This window comes from Odocoileus virginianus, unplaced genomic scaffold, assembly GCF_023699985.2.
Source record: "Odocoileus virginianus isolate 20LAN1187 ecotype Illinois unplaced genomic scaffold, Ovbor_1.2 Unplaced_Contig_37, whole genome shotgun sequence".
NCBI lineage: Eukaryota > Metazoa > Chordata > Mammalia > Artiodactyla > Cervidae > Odocoileus > Odocoileus virginianus.
This window is the reverse complement of record NW_027224354.1, coordinates 539,757-554,760: the sequence shown is the minus strand read 5'-3', so window position 1 is coordinate 554,760 and position 15,004 is coordinate 539,757.

Sequence of the window (15,004 nt, the reverse complement as noted above, 5' to 3'; positions counted from 1 at the left end):
AAACTACAAGGAATGTATAGGGAATGGATGTAATGCGAAAACACTGAGAAGAATAGTCAAAATTTATATATATTTATATATCTCCAGATGTGCCAGTATACACAGAATGTAGTGATTGTCCAAGAATATTTTCAAAGATAGAAATAAGCATGCCTTGATTATATTAATCTCCCTTGGCTTTCTATAAATTTCATCATTCTTAATTCACTATGAAGTCCCTACTAAAAGGCAGGCACTGTTCTAGACCATTGGAGATAACAGTAGTCAGGCTCCTTTACTCAGGCTTCTCACTGCTTGGGCTGAAGTACCCTATCATTATTAATATTTAACCAATTCACTAATTCTACATGTATTTATTGAGTGTGTGCTCTAGACCAGTTGCAGCCTTGCCTTTGAGACCAAAAAACGTATTAAGGGGAAAGTGAGGAGAGGGGCCAGGAGTTAATGTGTATTAATACAATATGATTAAGGGAGGGTTTTCTATTCAGAAATTGAACAGAGCAGAGACCTGCAAGAAGTGAGGGAGTGAGTGTGTGGACTTCTTGGGAAGAGACACTGAAATTGGAGGGAACAGGAAAAATAGATTCTGTGAGAGAGAAGCATTCTTGATATCTTTTTAAAATTTTATATTTATTTTGATTGGAGGATAATTACAATATTGTGATGGTTTTTGCCATACATCAACATGAATTGGCCATAGGTATACATGTGTCCCCTCCATCCTGAACCACCTCCCACCTTCCTCCCCACTTTGGGTGCCCTGTGTCATACATCAAACTCCCACTGGCTATCTATTTTACATATGGTAATGTATATGTTTCAATGCTATTCTCTCAAATCATCCCACCCTCTCCTTCTCCCACTGAGTCCAAAAGTCTGTTCTTTACATCTGTGTCTCCTTTGCTGCCCTGTATGTAGATCATTGATACCATCTTTCTAGATACTATATATATATATATACACACATATATATATATATATGTATAAATGTCCTATATTTTTCTTTCTCATTCTGACTTACTTCAATCTGTATAATAGGGCAGAAGACCTAAACAGACATTTCTCCAAAAATAAACACATGAAAAGATGCTCAACATTGCTCATTATTAGAGAAATGCAAATCAAAACCACAATGAGGTATCATCTCACACTGGTCAGAATGGCCATCATCAAAAAGTCTACAAACAATAAATGCTTTGGAGAGGGTGTGGAGAAAAGGGAACCCTCTTACACTGTTGGTGGGAATGCAAACTGATACAACCACTATGGAGAAGAGTATGGAGATTCCTTTAAAAACTAGGAAAACTACTATGTGTGCATCCATAATTAATTGCTCAGTTGTGTCCAACTCTTTGCAACCCCATGGACTGCAGCCCATCAGGGCTAATGAGGTGGAGGAACCTAGAGCCTTCTTGATATCTTAAAGGAAATGCAAAAACCCAGTTGACTGGGGTGGAGGGATGAGAAGAAGAATTGTAGGAGAGAAAGTCAAGAGAAGTAGCAGAGCCCTTACACTTTCCTCTCTGTTGAGCAGAAGAGTGACCTAACACTTCATCTTGACCCCACTTCCTTCATGAAGCCTCCCATAATCAATTTACTCTAGGATGATCTTTTTCTTATCTGTCTCACCTTGTATGTGTCACTCATTTATATTATCTAAGACCTTGGAATCGAAAACAAAACTTATTTTAATATTTTCATCTTGTTTTGCTTTGCAGTTTTAAAAATTTTTAATTGGAGTATCATTGCTTTACAATGTTGTGTTAGCTTCTGCTGTACAACAATGTGAATCAGCTATGTGTATACATATATCTCCTCCCTCTTGAGCCTTCCTCCCACCCCCCAACCCATCCTACCCCTCTAGGTCATCACAGCGCATTGAGATGAGCTCCCTGTGCTTTACAGAAGCTTCACACTAGCTATGTATTTTGTACATGGTAGTGTATATACGTTAATGCTACTCTCTCAATTCATCCCACTAAAATCAAAACTTCTAATGTATGTAGCTCATCTCCCTAACTCAGGGTTTCTCAGCCTGAAGAGTCTTGACATTTGGGACCGGAAAACTGTTTGTTATGAGAATGTCTTGTGCACTGGAGGATGTTTAGAAACATTCCTGGCCTTTATCAACTAGATGCCCTCCCAGTTGTAACAACCAAAAATATCTCTCGACATTGACAAATGTTCCCTGGGAGTCAAACTTACTCCTTGTTAAGAGCCACTTAAATTAGTGGCTAGACTATAAGCCTTTTGAGAGTAGAAATTTATTTTTCTTTATTGTTTCCTATACTTTTTTCATAACTGTTATATGTAAAAGGCACTTAAATAAGTGAAACATGTAATTCCCACTGACTCTCCACTACAGGGAATATATATATATATATGGAATATATATATATATATATATATATATATATATATATATATTCTAGCATATAGTAGGTGCTCAATAGTAATCGTTTAATGAATAAATGAAATGGTGGGTTTTTATTGGATTTACTGCAAGAGTCATTAAAAATCAACTATCTCTATTTATCCAAGAAGAACTGGTTTTAAATCTTTCAAATCTGTTCCATCAGCACCCCCTAAACTGTATGTGAAGTGAAGTGTGAAAGTTGCTCAATCGTGTCTGACTCTTTGTGACCCCGTGGACTGTAGCCCGCCAGGCTTCTCTGTCCATAGAATTTTCCAGGCAAGAATACTGGAGTGGGTAGCCATTACCTTCTCCAGGGGATCTTCCCAGCCCAGGGATTGAACCCAGGTCTTCTGCATTTCAGGCAGATTCTTTACCATCTGAGCCACCAGTAAAGTCCAAGAATACTGGAGTTGGTAGCCTATCCTTTCTCCAGGGGATCTTCCCAACCCTAAACTGTACACTCAGTGGCATAACAGTATGACATAATCACGTTCTGGGTCTTTTTATCTAATCATAAAAAATACATATTGGCAGTGGTACTCAGTAGTTGCATAATTATTGGAATTGGGAGGAAATAGCACCCATATGTGTTTTTACAAAACTAGATACAATAAAGGTATCCACCAACTACGAGAACACAGTGGAAGCCTTTTGTATTTGTATACTGAAAATCTGCTGAAAGTGCAAGAATCAAGAATCAAGGTGTATGTGTGAGTGTTCTCTGAAAGCATTATCAGCACCTGTTTTAGGATTAATTACATGATAATAGAATAAGTAGGAGAAATGACTTTTAGAGCCAATAATATATCATTCGGGTTATTGAATTTTTCTCTCTCCTCAGATCTGGACAATTTGCATAGTGCCCTCCAGAGCTTAACTTAGTAAAATCAGGTGTATACTACTTTTATTTCATGAAATGTTGATGTTCTGAGATATTCAAAACACCAGTACAACTTGAAGTTTATTTTGATAGTTCACTAAATTTGGTGCAGATATCTGCCACATTGATTTTCCTCATCTTTAAAATGAGAGTAGTGAAAATATTCAGAGTTGTTGAAAATTTAAGCTACTTCATATAGACAGTGCTTAAAACTGTGTTTGGCACATACTAAGAGTTCCATAAATGCTAGCAATTGTTATTATTCTAAAAAGAAGATACAAGCATAGAATGCTAAAACTACAGGGAGCCAGTGGATACCTACTGACTAGTTCAGTGTTCCTTAAACTGTGGCTTGTGAAGCATTAATCAAGTAATGAAATCAAGTTATTGAGTCACAATAAGCAACTAAAACTATGAAAAAGTTTAGAACAGAAAATGTGAATGCCTCACACATAGTAACAGTAAGGATTGCTTTGTAAAATTTTTGTTTCAAATGTGTTGGTATATATATATATACTGGGTCATGATGTAAAGTGTTTTTCTTACTATAGATTGTGATCAGAAAATTTTTAAAAAATGACTATTGTAGTTCATCCTTCTTTTATGACAATTGAAGAACCTGAGGCCCAGAAAACAGGACTCATGTGACCAAGATCACACAGTGGTAAGTGATAGAGCATCAGAACTATTAGCCAAGACTCCCTGGTAGCTCAGCTGGTAAAGAATCCACCTGCAATGCAGGAGACCCCAGTTCGATTCCTGGGTCAGGAAGATCCCCTGGAAAAGGGATAGGCTACCCACTCCAGTATTCATGGGCTTCCCTGGTGGCTCAGATGGTAAAGACTCTGCCTGCAATGCAGGAGACCGGGGTTCAATCCCTGGGTCAGGATGATCCCCTGGAGAAGGGAATGGCAACCTGGAGGGAATTTCATGGACAGAGGAACCTGGTGGGCTACTGTCCATGGGGTCACAAAGAGTCAGACACAAAGAGTGACTAACACTGGACAACTGCTTATGAAAGTGATGTCCTTTCCATGACATAAAGTTGCACAGATCCTGGATTATTCCCCCCCCCACACACATCAGTCTATCAATTTTTTTTATTGAATAATCTTGTTTTGGTTATTTTAGTTATTTTTACTTGAATAATCTTGTTTGATCTCATTCATTTAACTATTCTTTCATTTTTTTGCATTGGGTAAGCATATCAGCATCATTCTCTGGCCGTGTGCATTGGGCATTGGAGATACACTTGTAGGTTCATCAAATTCATAAGATATGAGAGTATGGGTAGAGATGTGAGGGAGGAGGAATAACAAGTGTCATGACTAGTTGGTGCTAAAAGGATATGAAGTTCAAATGGTTTCTCAAAGAGTATTTAGGCAAGCTCTCCAAACATCACCACAGTAACAAAAGAAGGCCTCAGAGTGGCTGTCAGGCAACCAATGCACTACAGCCTCCAGCTCAATGCTGCCCTTTTCCAACAGCCTTCCCTTTTAAGGCTACTTTTGATGATTTTATTAACTAAATTGCCTCTATATACAAAGACGTATATGCACAGCTTTTAACAATCTTTGAAAAGAAAGAAAGTGCTAATTGCTCCGTCGAGTCCAACAGTTTGCAACCCCATTGGCTGTAGCCCGCCAGGCTCCTCTGTCCATGGAATTCTCCAGGCCAGAATACTGGAGTGGGTAGTGATGCCCTCTCCAGGAGATGTTACCGACCCAGGGACCAAACCCAGATCTCCTGCATTGTAGGTAGATTCTTTACCATCTGAACCACCAGGGAAGCCCGTAGTAATCCTTACCTCATTGGAATCAATGAAGTTCCTATGTTACCTTTCCATCAGATGACAAATGTGTTTTCATTTATTTGTTAAAGGCACCTAAACAAAAGTCTCTAACACAGGATTACCATAACAGTCGTTCCAGACTCCTTTTGCTCCTCAGAATCTCAAACAAATTTTCATATTTGTCTGCATTCCTTTGCTTATCCTGAGCATAAATTAGATGCACAATAAACAATTGCTGCTGTCTTCCCTTCTCTTCTTTCAAATTCTATTATTTTTCATAAATATCTCAGTGTGTTAGTTTTTCTTCTGAGTCTCAGTATTATATATCTACAAGAGACTTGGAGTTTAGAATATAGATTTGATAGTTTTCAGTTTATTAGGTCTCTGTTTCCCTGATTATTAGATAAAGGGAGACTGCCTGTAAACTCAGTATTCTACAGGTTACTTTATCCTCATTTATCTTCATTGGTCATCCTAACATCATGTATCTAGCATGATTCAATGTTTGCATTTCTCCTCTCAGGAATTTCTGTTTGTTGAAATGTGTGGCTAAAATTTGATGACATTTTTGAAATCCGAACACCAGTGTGTTTGTTGGATTGTCTTACATGAAATAGAGCTGGATCAGAAAGTTGGTTCTCAGTAGTTTATTTATCTAAAGATGTTTGTGTTACTTTATTATTAAAATAGCAGTTTTATTGAAATATAATTCACAAAACACACAAGTCATTCATCTAAAGTAGAGATGAAAAGGCAGAGGAACCAGAGATCAAATTGCCAACATCTGATGGATCATCAAAAAAGCAAGAGAGTTCCAGAAAAACATCTATTTCTGCTTTATTGACTATGCCAAAGCCTTTGACTGTGTGGATCACAATAAACTGTGGAAAATTCTGAAAGAGATGGGAATATCAGACCACCTGACCTGCCTCTTGAGAAACCTGTATGCAGGTCAGGAAGCAACAGTTAGAACTGGACATGGAACAACAGACTGGTTCCAAATAGGAAAAGGAGTACGTCAAGGCTGTATATTGTCACTCTGCTTATTTAACTTATATGTAGAGTACATCATGAGAAATGCTGGGCTGGAAGAAGCACAAGTTGGAATCACAGATTGCTGGGAGAAATATCAATAACCTCAGATATGCAGATGACACCACCCTTATGGCAGAAAGTGAAGAAGAACTAAAGAGCCTCTTGATGAAAGTGAAAGAGGAAAGTGAAAAAGTTGGTTTAAAGCTCAACATTCAGAAAACTAAGATCATGGCATCTGGTCCCATCACTTCATGGCAAATAGATGGGGAAACAGTGGAAACAGTGGCTGACTTTATTTTTCGGGGCTCCAAAATCACCACAGATGGTGATTGCAGCCATGAAATTAAAAGACGCTTACTCCTTGGAAGGAAAGTTATGACCAACCTAGACAGCATATTAAAAAGCAGAGACATTACTTTGCCAACAAAGGTCCGTCTAGTCAAGGCTATGGTTTTCCCAGTAGTCATGTATGGATGTGAGAGTTGGACTATAAAGAAAGCTGAGTACCAAAGAATTGATGCTTTTGAACTGTGGTGTTGGAGAAGACTCTTGAGAGTCCCTTGGACTGCAAGGAGACTCCAACCAGTCCATCCTAAAGGAGATCAGTCCTGGGTGTTCATTGGAAGGACTGATGTTGAAGCTGAAACTCCAATACTTTGGCCACCTGATACAAGAGCTGACTCATTTGAAAAGACCCTGATGCTGGGAAAGATTGAGGGCAGGAGGAGAAGGGGACGATGGAGGATGAGATGGTTGGATGGCATCACCAACACAATGGACATGGGTTTGGGTGGACTCCGGGAGTTGGTGATGGACAGGGAGGCCTGGTGTGCTGCAGTTCATGGGGTCGCAAAGAGTCGGACATGACTGAGTGACTGAACTGAACTGAAAGTAGAGAACTTGATTGCTTTCAGTATACTCAAAGAGTTATACTGCCATTTCCACAGTCTAATTTTAGAACATTTTATCATACCATAGAGGAACTATTCACATTAGCAGCCATTCTCAATTCCAACTCCTTGCCCCAGCTACCAGCAACCAGTAATCTACTTTCTGTCACTATGGATTTGCTCATTCTAGATATTTCATATAAATAGAAACATGTATTGTGACTGAATACTTTCATTTAGCATAATGGTTTCAAGTTTCATCCATGTTGTAGCATATTTCATTTTTTTGTTTGCTAAATAATATTTCACTTTATGGATACACCACATTATGTTTATCAGTTCATCAGCTAATGGACATTTGAGTTGTGTTCACCTTTTGATACTATGAATAAGGCTTCTATGATATTAGTATATGAGCTTTTGTGGGGACATATGTTTTCAAATCTCTGGTATAGATATGTGGGGCTGAAATTGCTGGCTCATATAATAGTTCTATGTTTAACTTTTTGAGGAGCTGTCAAATTGTATTCTAACGTGTTGTGCCATTTTGATTCCCACCAGCAATTTACTTGAGTTTTGATTTTTCTGGAACTTTGCCGACATTTGCTATTGTCTGTCTTTGTTTATCTTAATAGATGTGGCTATCTTATCCTAATAGAAGTGGATATCTCATTGTGGTTGGATTTATATTTCTGTAATGACTAATGATTTTTAGCTTCTTTTTATTGTGCTTGTTTGGCCACTTTTATATTTTCTTTGGAGGAATGTCAATTCAGATCTTTTGCCTGTTTTTATTTGTTATTTACTTAATTTTTCCTTTGTTTATTTTTATCATTTCCTTCTGCAGGAGATCTTCCCAATCCAGGGATCAAACCCCCATCTCTTGTTTGGTAGGTGGATTCTTTACCATGGAGCCACCTAGAAGGCCCTCCTTTGCCTATTTTTAGGGCTTCCCTGATGGCACTAGAGGTAAAGAATCCGCATGCCAATGCAGGCGACCTAACAAGGCATGGCAACCCACTCCAGTATTCTTGCCTGGAGAATCCCATGGACAGAGGAGTCTGGTGGGCTATAGTCCAGAGGGTCACAAAAGAGTCAGACATGACTTAAGTGACTTAGCACACACACCTATTTTTAAATGGAGTTGTTTCTTGATTATTGAGACCTAAAAGAGGTCTTTGTGTGGTTTCCTTGATGGCTCAGTGGTAAAGAATCCACCTGCAGTGCAGGAGACACAGGTTCAATCCCTGGGTGAGGAAGATCCCCTGAAGAAGAAAATGGCAACCCACTCCAGTGTTCTTGCCTGGGAAATCCCATGGACAGAGGAGCCTGGCAGGCTACAGTCCAAAGGGTCGCAAAGAGTCAGATGCGACTGAGCAGCAAGGGGTGTTATTTTGTTATCTTCTAGATACAAGTCCTTTATCAGATATATGATTTACAAACATTTTCTTTGATAATGTGGGTTGTATCTTAATTTTCTTGATGGTGTCCTTTGTAGAATCTGCTTTTCCTTCTCCTCCTCCTTATTCATTTTGCTTATCTTTGCCATCTTCATCTTAGAATATTGAATCTCTTCATATAAGGCATCATTATCCTCTCTGATAGCTTCTCTTGAGTGATGTTCTACTGATCCTGGGACTCATACAAAATGTGCTCCACTTTATTTGTGGTAAGGATAGCTTCAGCAGCAGCATTTAGGGATTCTTCCTCAAGAACTTCAGAGACTTCCCTGGTGTCTCAGTGGTAAAGAATCCACCTGCCAATGCAGGGGACATGGGTTTGATCCCTGGTCCAGGAAGATCCCACATGCCACAGGGCAACTAAGCCCATGCACCACAACTACTGAGCCTGTGCTCTAGAGTCTGGGAGCTGCAACTACTGAGCCCATGTGCTGCAACTACTGAAGCCTGTGCGCCTAGAGCCCATGCTCTGCAACAAGAGAAATTGCAGCAATGAGATGCCTGTGTGCTGCAACTAGAGTAGCCCTGGCTCACCGCAACTCGGAAAAAAAAAAAAAAAAAAAGCCCATGCAGCAACAAATACCCAGCACAGCCAAAAATAATAAACAAATAAATAATTAAAAAAAAAAACTTCAAGAAGACAAAAGCATTTAAAGAAGGAATCATTATTTACCCACTTAACTGGAAAAAATAAAAAAGCCTAGGAATGCCAAGTGTTGTAAAGGATGTCAAACAATAAACGAGTGTAAATTTTTTCAACTAGTTGTAAACTTTATCATATGTATACCATATGATCCATAAATACTCTTTTGTATATACCAAAGAGTAGTGTTTGTCAAAGGAAAAGATGGTATTAATATTTTGTGGAGGAATGACTTTTATTTGTACTGGATAGTACCAGACATTATAGGATATTTAACATCTGGCCCTCACCTTCTAAATGCCAGTTGTACTCCTCAATCCCTGGGACCATCAACACATCCCAGGTAAGAATCACTAGCCAAGAGAAACTTTAATAGCTGCATTAGTAGATGTGAAAAAGAACGTTCAGTAGGATTATTAATAATAACTCCTAACTGGAAACAGCCCGAATATTTATAACAGAAGAATGAATAAATAAGTTGTGGTATAATCACCTAGTGGAATACCCTGATAACCTCATGATACCAGCATACCAGCCCTCACTTGTTTATATCTAGGCTTTTAAATTTAAGAGTAAAATAATCTTGCTGTCTTGTTGAGTCAGTCTTTTATTTCCCAATCTCTAAAAAATACTGGTTTGAAAATTAATGTGACTTAGAAATGGGTCTTGATCTTTGGTAAGGATCACATTAAACAAATGTGGTACTATAATGAGATTTTTCCCCTTTTAATCACTAGGTTGTTCCCTAACATATATGAAATGTTTAAGACTTAGGCATAACACTGGCTGATGCAATTTAAGTATGAGATAGCATTCTGAGTTTAGATGCTGCTATTATTTTTGAAATTAAAGTGTAAAGTTGGTTTCTAGCTATATGATTTATAAGGTAGATTACTGTGCCTTAGCAAACCAGCCTTTGAATGTCTGGTCATTTTTAAAAATTAATTAATTAACTTATTTTTGGCTGTTCTGGGTCTTTGTTGCTGCTCTCGGGCTTTCTCTAGTTGCGGCAAGAGGGGGCTACCCTTTAGTTACAGTGGACGGGCTTCTTATTGCAATAGCTTCTCTTGTTGCAGGGCACAGGTTCTAGGATGTGTCGGCTCAGTAGCTGTGGTGCATGGGCTTAGTTTCTCTGTGGTATGTGGGATGCTCCAGGATCAGGGATCAAACCCTTGTCCTCTGCAGCATTGGCAGGCAGATTCTTAACCTTTAGACCATCAGGGAAGCCCTGTCTAGTTATTTTTGATGTAGTTAAGTTGTTCAAATCCTGGATATCTGGTGGTCTTCAATGTGCTTGGATAGCCTGGACCTTGAATGTTTTGCTAATTTTCATAAAAACAGGACTTGGCTGGCGTCATAAGATAGAAGCCTTAATGGTATTCTCTCTTAAACAACTTGGATAAAATTCTTATCACTAATCTGTGCTGGTGCTGTTGTAACATCTGATTACACATGGTTAAGATTATGCTATTCCTTTTCTAACTAGACACAGTTTTCTGGAGGACCCAGTTTCTTTGGTGGTACCCCTCAGTTCAGTTGCTCAGTCATGTCCAACTCTTTGTGACCCCATGGACTGCAGCACACCAGGCTTCCCTGTCCATCACCAACTCCCAGAGTTTGCTCAAACTCATGTCCATCGAATCAGTGATGCCATCCAGCCATCTCATCCTCTGTCATCCCCTTCTCCTCCTGCCTTCAACCTTTCCCAGCATCAGGGTCTTTTCTAATGAGTCAGTTCTTTGCATCAGGTGGTACCCTAGGCTGTTGAAATTATTTCATGTACCCTTATCCTTTTCCAAAGTAGCCTAAATTCTGGAGAATTATGAGAAATTGTAACTCATCTTTTCTCTTTGGTTGGGGATTTTTCACTTTCATCCCTACCACATCTCAGAAGACAAGCATCAGCAAAATACGTATATATATACATATATATATATATTCTCTATCTATAGTTTGCATCTAATTTAACTAACTGGAAATGGAAGCGTGTTAGTCGCTCAGTCGTGTCTGATTTGTGTCTGACTCTTTGTGATCCCCTGGACTGTAGCCTGCCAGGCTCCTCTGTCCATGGAATTCTCCAGGCAAGAATATTGGAGTGGGTTGCCATCTTCCTGACCCAGGGATGGAACCTGGGTCTCCTGAATTGCAGGCAGATTCTTTACCATCTGAGCCAAAGCTAGCTTTTAATTTGACTAATACAGTTTAAATTCTCATTCTCCTACTTACTATTTGTTTGATCTTGACCAAGTTACCTAAACTCTCCAAACCCGATTCCTCTTTTTAAAAATGGAATGGAGGGAATTCCCTGGCAGTCTAGTGGTTAAGACTCCAGGACTTCCACCGCAAAGGGCACAGATTCAATCTCTGCTTGGGGAACTAAAGATCCCACATGCTGCATGGAATGACCAAAAAATAAAGAAGAAAAATAAATAATCAGACTTCTTTGGTGGCTCAGTGGTAAAGAATCTGCCTGCCAATGCAGGAGACACAGGTTCAATCCCTGATCCAGGAAGATCCCACATGCCATGGAGCAACTAAGCCCATGTGCCACAACTACTGAGTCCATGCTCTAGAACCCATGCTCCACAACAAGAGAAGCCACTACAATGAGAAGCCTGTGCACTGCAACTAGAGAGTATTCCTCACTCACCACCCCCCTGCGCCAATGAATGCCCAGCACAGCCAAAAATAAATAAATGAATAAACAAATATTATAAAAAGAAACAACAGAAAAAAGAAATAAATAATGATAGGAAAAGTATCCTAACTCCTTTAGCATTCAAGAAAATGCCCATTAAATTTACTTATAAAATTGCCGCCCCCCCCCCCGCAATTTTGAAACATCATAATTTGTTATTCGTTGGCTGTCATTTTGTCTCACCTCCGAGTTGTTGAATATTAGTTAGGCCAGAGGAACAGGAGGAAGATGATCATATTATTAATAACCGAACTGCAGGGAAAGTGCCAGTCTCAAGGATACTGAGCTTCACTGGAATGTGGCCAGATTGCTCATGTATCTTTTATGCATTTTCTCCTCCCATCCTATAAAACTAATCAAAGCTCTCAACAACAAGACAAGGCTAGAAGATATCTCTTTTCTTTCCTGTACTACAGAGAATTATATCTATGCTAATGAAGAAGAAATATTCATGATATATTGAGCTAAATACATACACACACACTGAATATGAGAAAAGTGTGGAATAATACTAGAAGGTTATGTGGAGTTTGCAAGTAAGGAAGGAAAAGGGATGAAATTATATATATTTTTATAAGATCAACATATTATTTAATTTCATTGCTTTCAGTAAACACATGCTAATTTTATAATTCTGGAAGAACATTTGATCACAGATTGAAGAAATACACAAATTTGAAAACTTTTAATTTAATATGGATATATAGTTGAAGAATATATTTTAATTATCATTTATTATTAATATAAGCTTAAAACTTATAATAAACTTATCACCTTAAAGTAAAAATATATTTTTATTTTTTGGCTGTGCTGGGTCTTCATTACTGTGCTTTGACTTTCTCTAGCTGTGACAAGCAGGGCCTACTGTCTAGCTGTGGTGCACAGACTTCTCACTGTGGTGGCTTCTCTTTTTGCAGAGCATGGGCTCTAGGGTGCACAGGCTTTAGTAGCTGTGGTGCTTGGGCTCAGTAGTTGTGGCTTGTATGCTCTAGAGTGCAGGCTCAGTAGTTGTGGTGCATGGGCTTAGTTGCCCCAAGCAAGGCATGTGGAATTTTCCCGGATCAGAGATCAAACCAGTGTCCCCTATGTTGCAAGGCGAATTGCTAACCACTGGACCATGAGGGAAGCCCCAGAAAAATTAATACATTGCATAAACCTGAATATTCAGTGACATGGACATAAAACATATGTTTAATTTAGAGTCATTTCACAGAAAAATTTCTATTTGTAGTATACATTTCTTCCACCAAAAGGCCAAACATCATTCCAATAATATGAGCTATGAAGTTTTATTTATTATTGCATATGCTAAGTTGCTTTGATCGTGTCTGACTCTTTGAGACCCCATGGACTGTAGCCTGCGAAGCTCCTCTCTCCAGGCAAGAATACTGGAGTGGGGTGCCATTTCTTTCTCCATCATTGTGTATAATCTTTGTGAAATAAATGCAATAAACATGATTTTTTCTTTGAAATCACCCGTAGATCACTTGGTATTTCACAGAAGCATTTTGAGGAACACACTTTAGAAATTTTGGATTAGAAGAGTGATCTCCATACTCTTTAAACAATGCACCCTTTCCAGTAAAATATTGACTATAAATATTTATCTGTTAATGATAAATTATATGTTTATTTCTCTTCTAAATTTTATGTATGTTTAAAACCTACACAAAATTTAAAAAATTAAAATGATAAAATCTAAATAAATTATGTTTTAAAAATACTTTACATTAATGCCACAAAAATGTACTTTTAAATATTTACCTTCAGGTATAGTATTTTATTGAGCTCTGTATTGTTAAACATACTTTATTATTTTGAAAACCACGGTCAACATTTTGTGACAATGATTAAAAGGATTGGTTCTAATTTAAAAGAAATCCTAATTGCTGACAGATAACGATTGGATAAAATTACTTAGGAGGTATGGTAATATAGCATTTGCAGAAGCCAGATAAAAGAATGATACAAACAGCTCTTCTGAGGGCTCTTCAGGGTTATTTGCCTGCTTTTGCTCTGTATTTCCTTTTCAAATTTCTATTTTAGCTTGTAATTTTGGAATAGCTCCTGATTATAGTAAATGACCACTGTTCTACAAAATTTATGATGTTTCAGCAAAATGAAATAGCCTCTATCACATTAATTTTCTTTTTGTCAATACATTCCAATCATCATAGTCTTTAGTCTGTTGCAGATGTTGCAATGGTGTCAACAATTTCCCAGTCTGTCAAAAACTGGTAAATGACAGAGAACTGTCATAATCTGTATGTTACAAGTGGTACTGCCATGATGTCAGTGAGATTATCTGCAGCAGATGTTAACGGTCATAATCACAGTTTAGTGGATCACCATGTCATTGTGTACCCTGCAGCCTATAGAACAATTAATTCAATGCTTCCTGTGTGCCAGGAACTGTGCCAAGCATTGTATAAGCATAATATCATTTAAGATAAACAGTTATCCAGTTAGATGTGCTTAGTCGCTCAGTCGTGTCTGACTCTTTGTGACCCCATGGACTGCAGCCCACCAGGCTCCTCTGTCCATGGGGATTCTCCAGGCAAGAATACTGGAGTGGGTTGCCATGCCCTCCTCCAGGGGATCTTCCCAACCCAGGGATCGAACCCAGGTCTCCTGCACTGCAGGCAGATTCTTTACTGACTGAGCCACCAGGGAAGCCCAGACAGTTAGATAGGTATTATTATCTATACGTAGACTCAGAGTTTAAGCCATTTGTCAGGTGGCAAATAGCGAAGCTAGGGCTTGAATTTAAGGTTTGTGACTCCAGATGTGCTCTTTACCTGTAAGCTATACTGCTTCTGGTAGTATCTGAGGTATACATTACGAAAGCTCAAAAACTTTTGGTTCCCTTCTATCTTATGCATGTTGCGTGTGTGTGTGTTAGTCACTTAATCATGTCCGACTCTTTTGTGACCCCATAGCCCACCAGGCTCCTCTATCCATGGAATTGCAAGGATATATTTCCTAGTGTTGTAATTGGTAAGGGCCACCTAATGAGTTCTAACCAAGGAGCTGTGAACAGAAGTGATATCTTTTGTTTCCAAGTAAAAACACTTAATTGCTAATATACAACTCTCTTACCACCTTTCTTTTGTGTTCAGATGCTATAGCTTCTCAAATTCGAAGAAACCTGATAACTCTGGAGAGTTACCTGAATCTATAGTGTAATTTG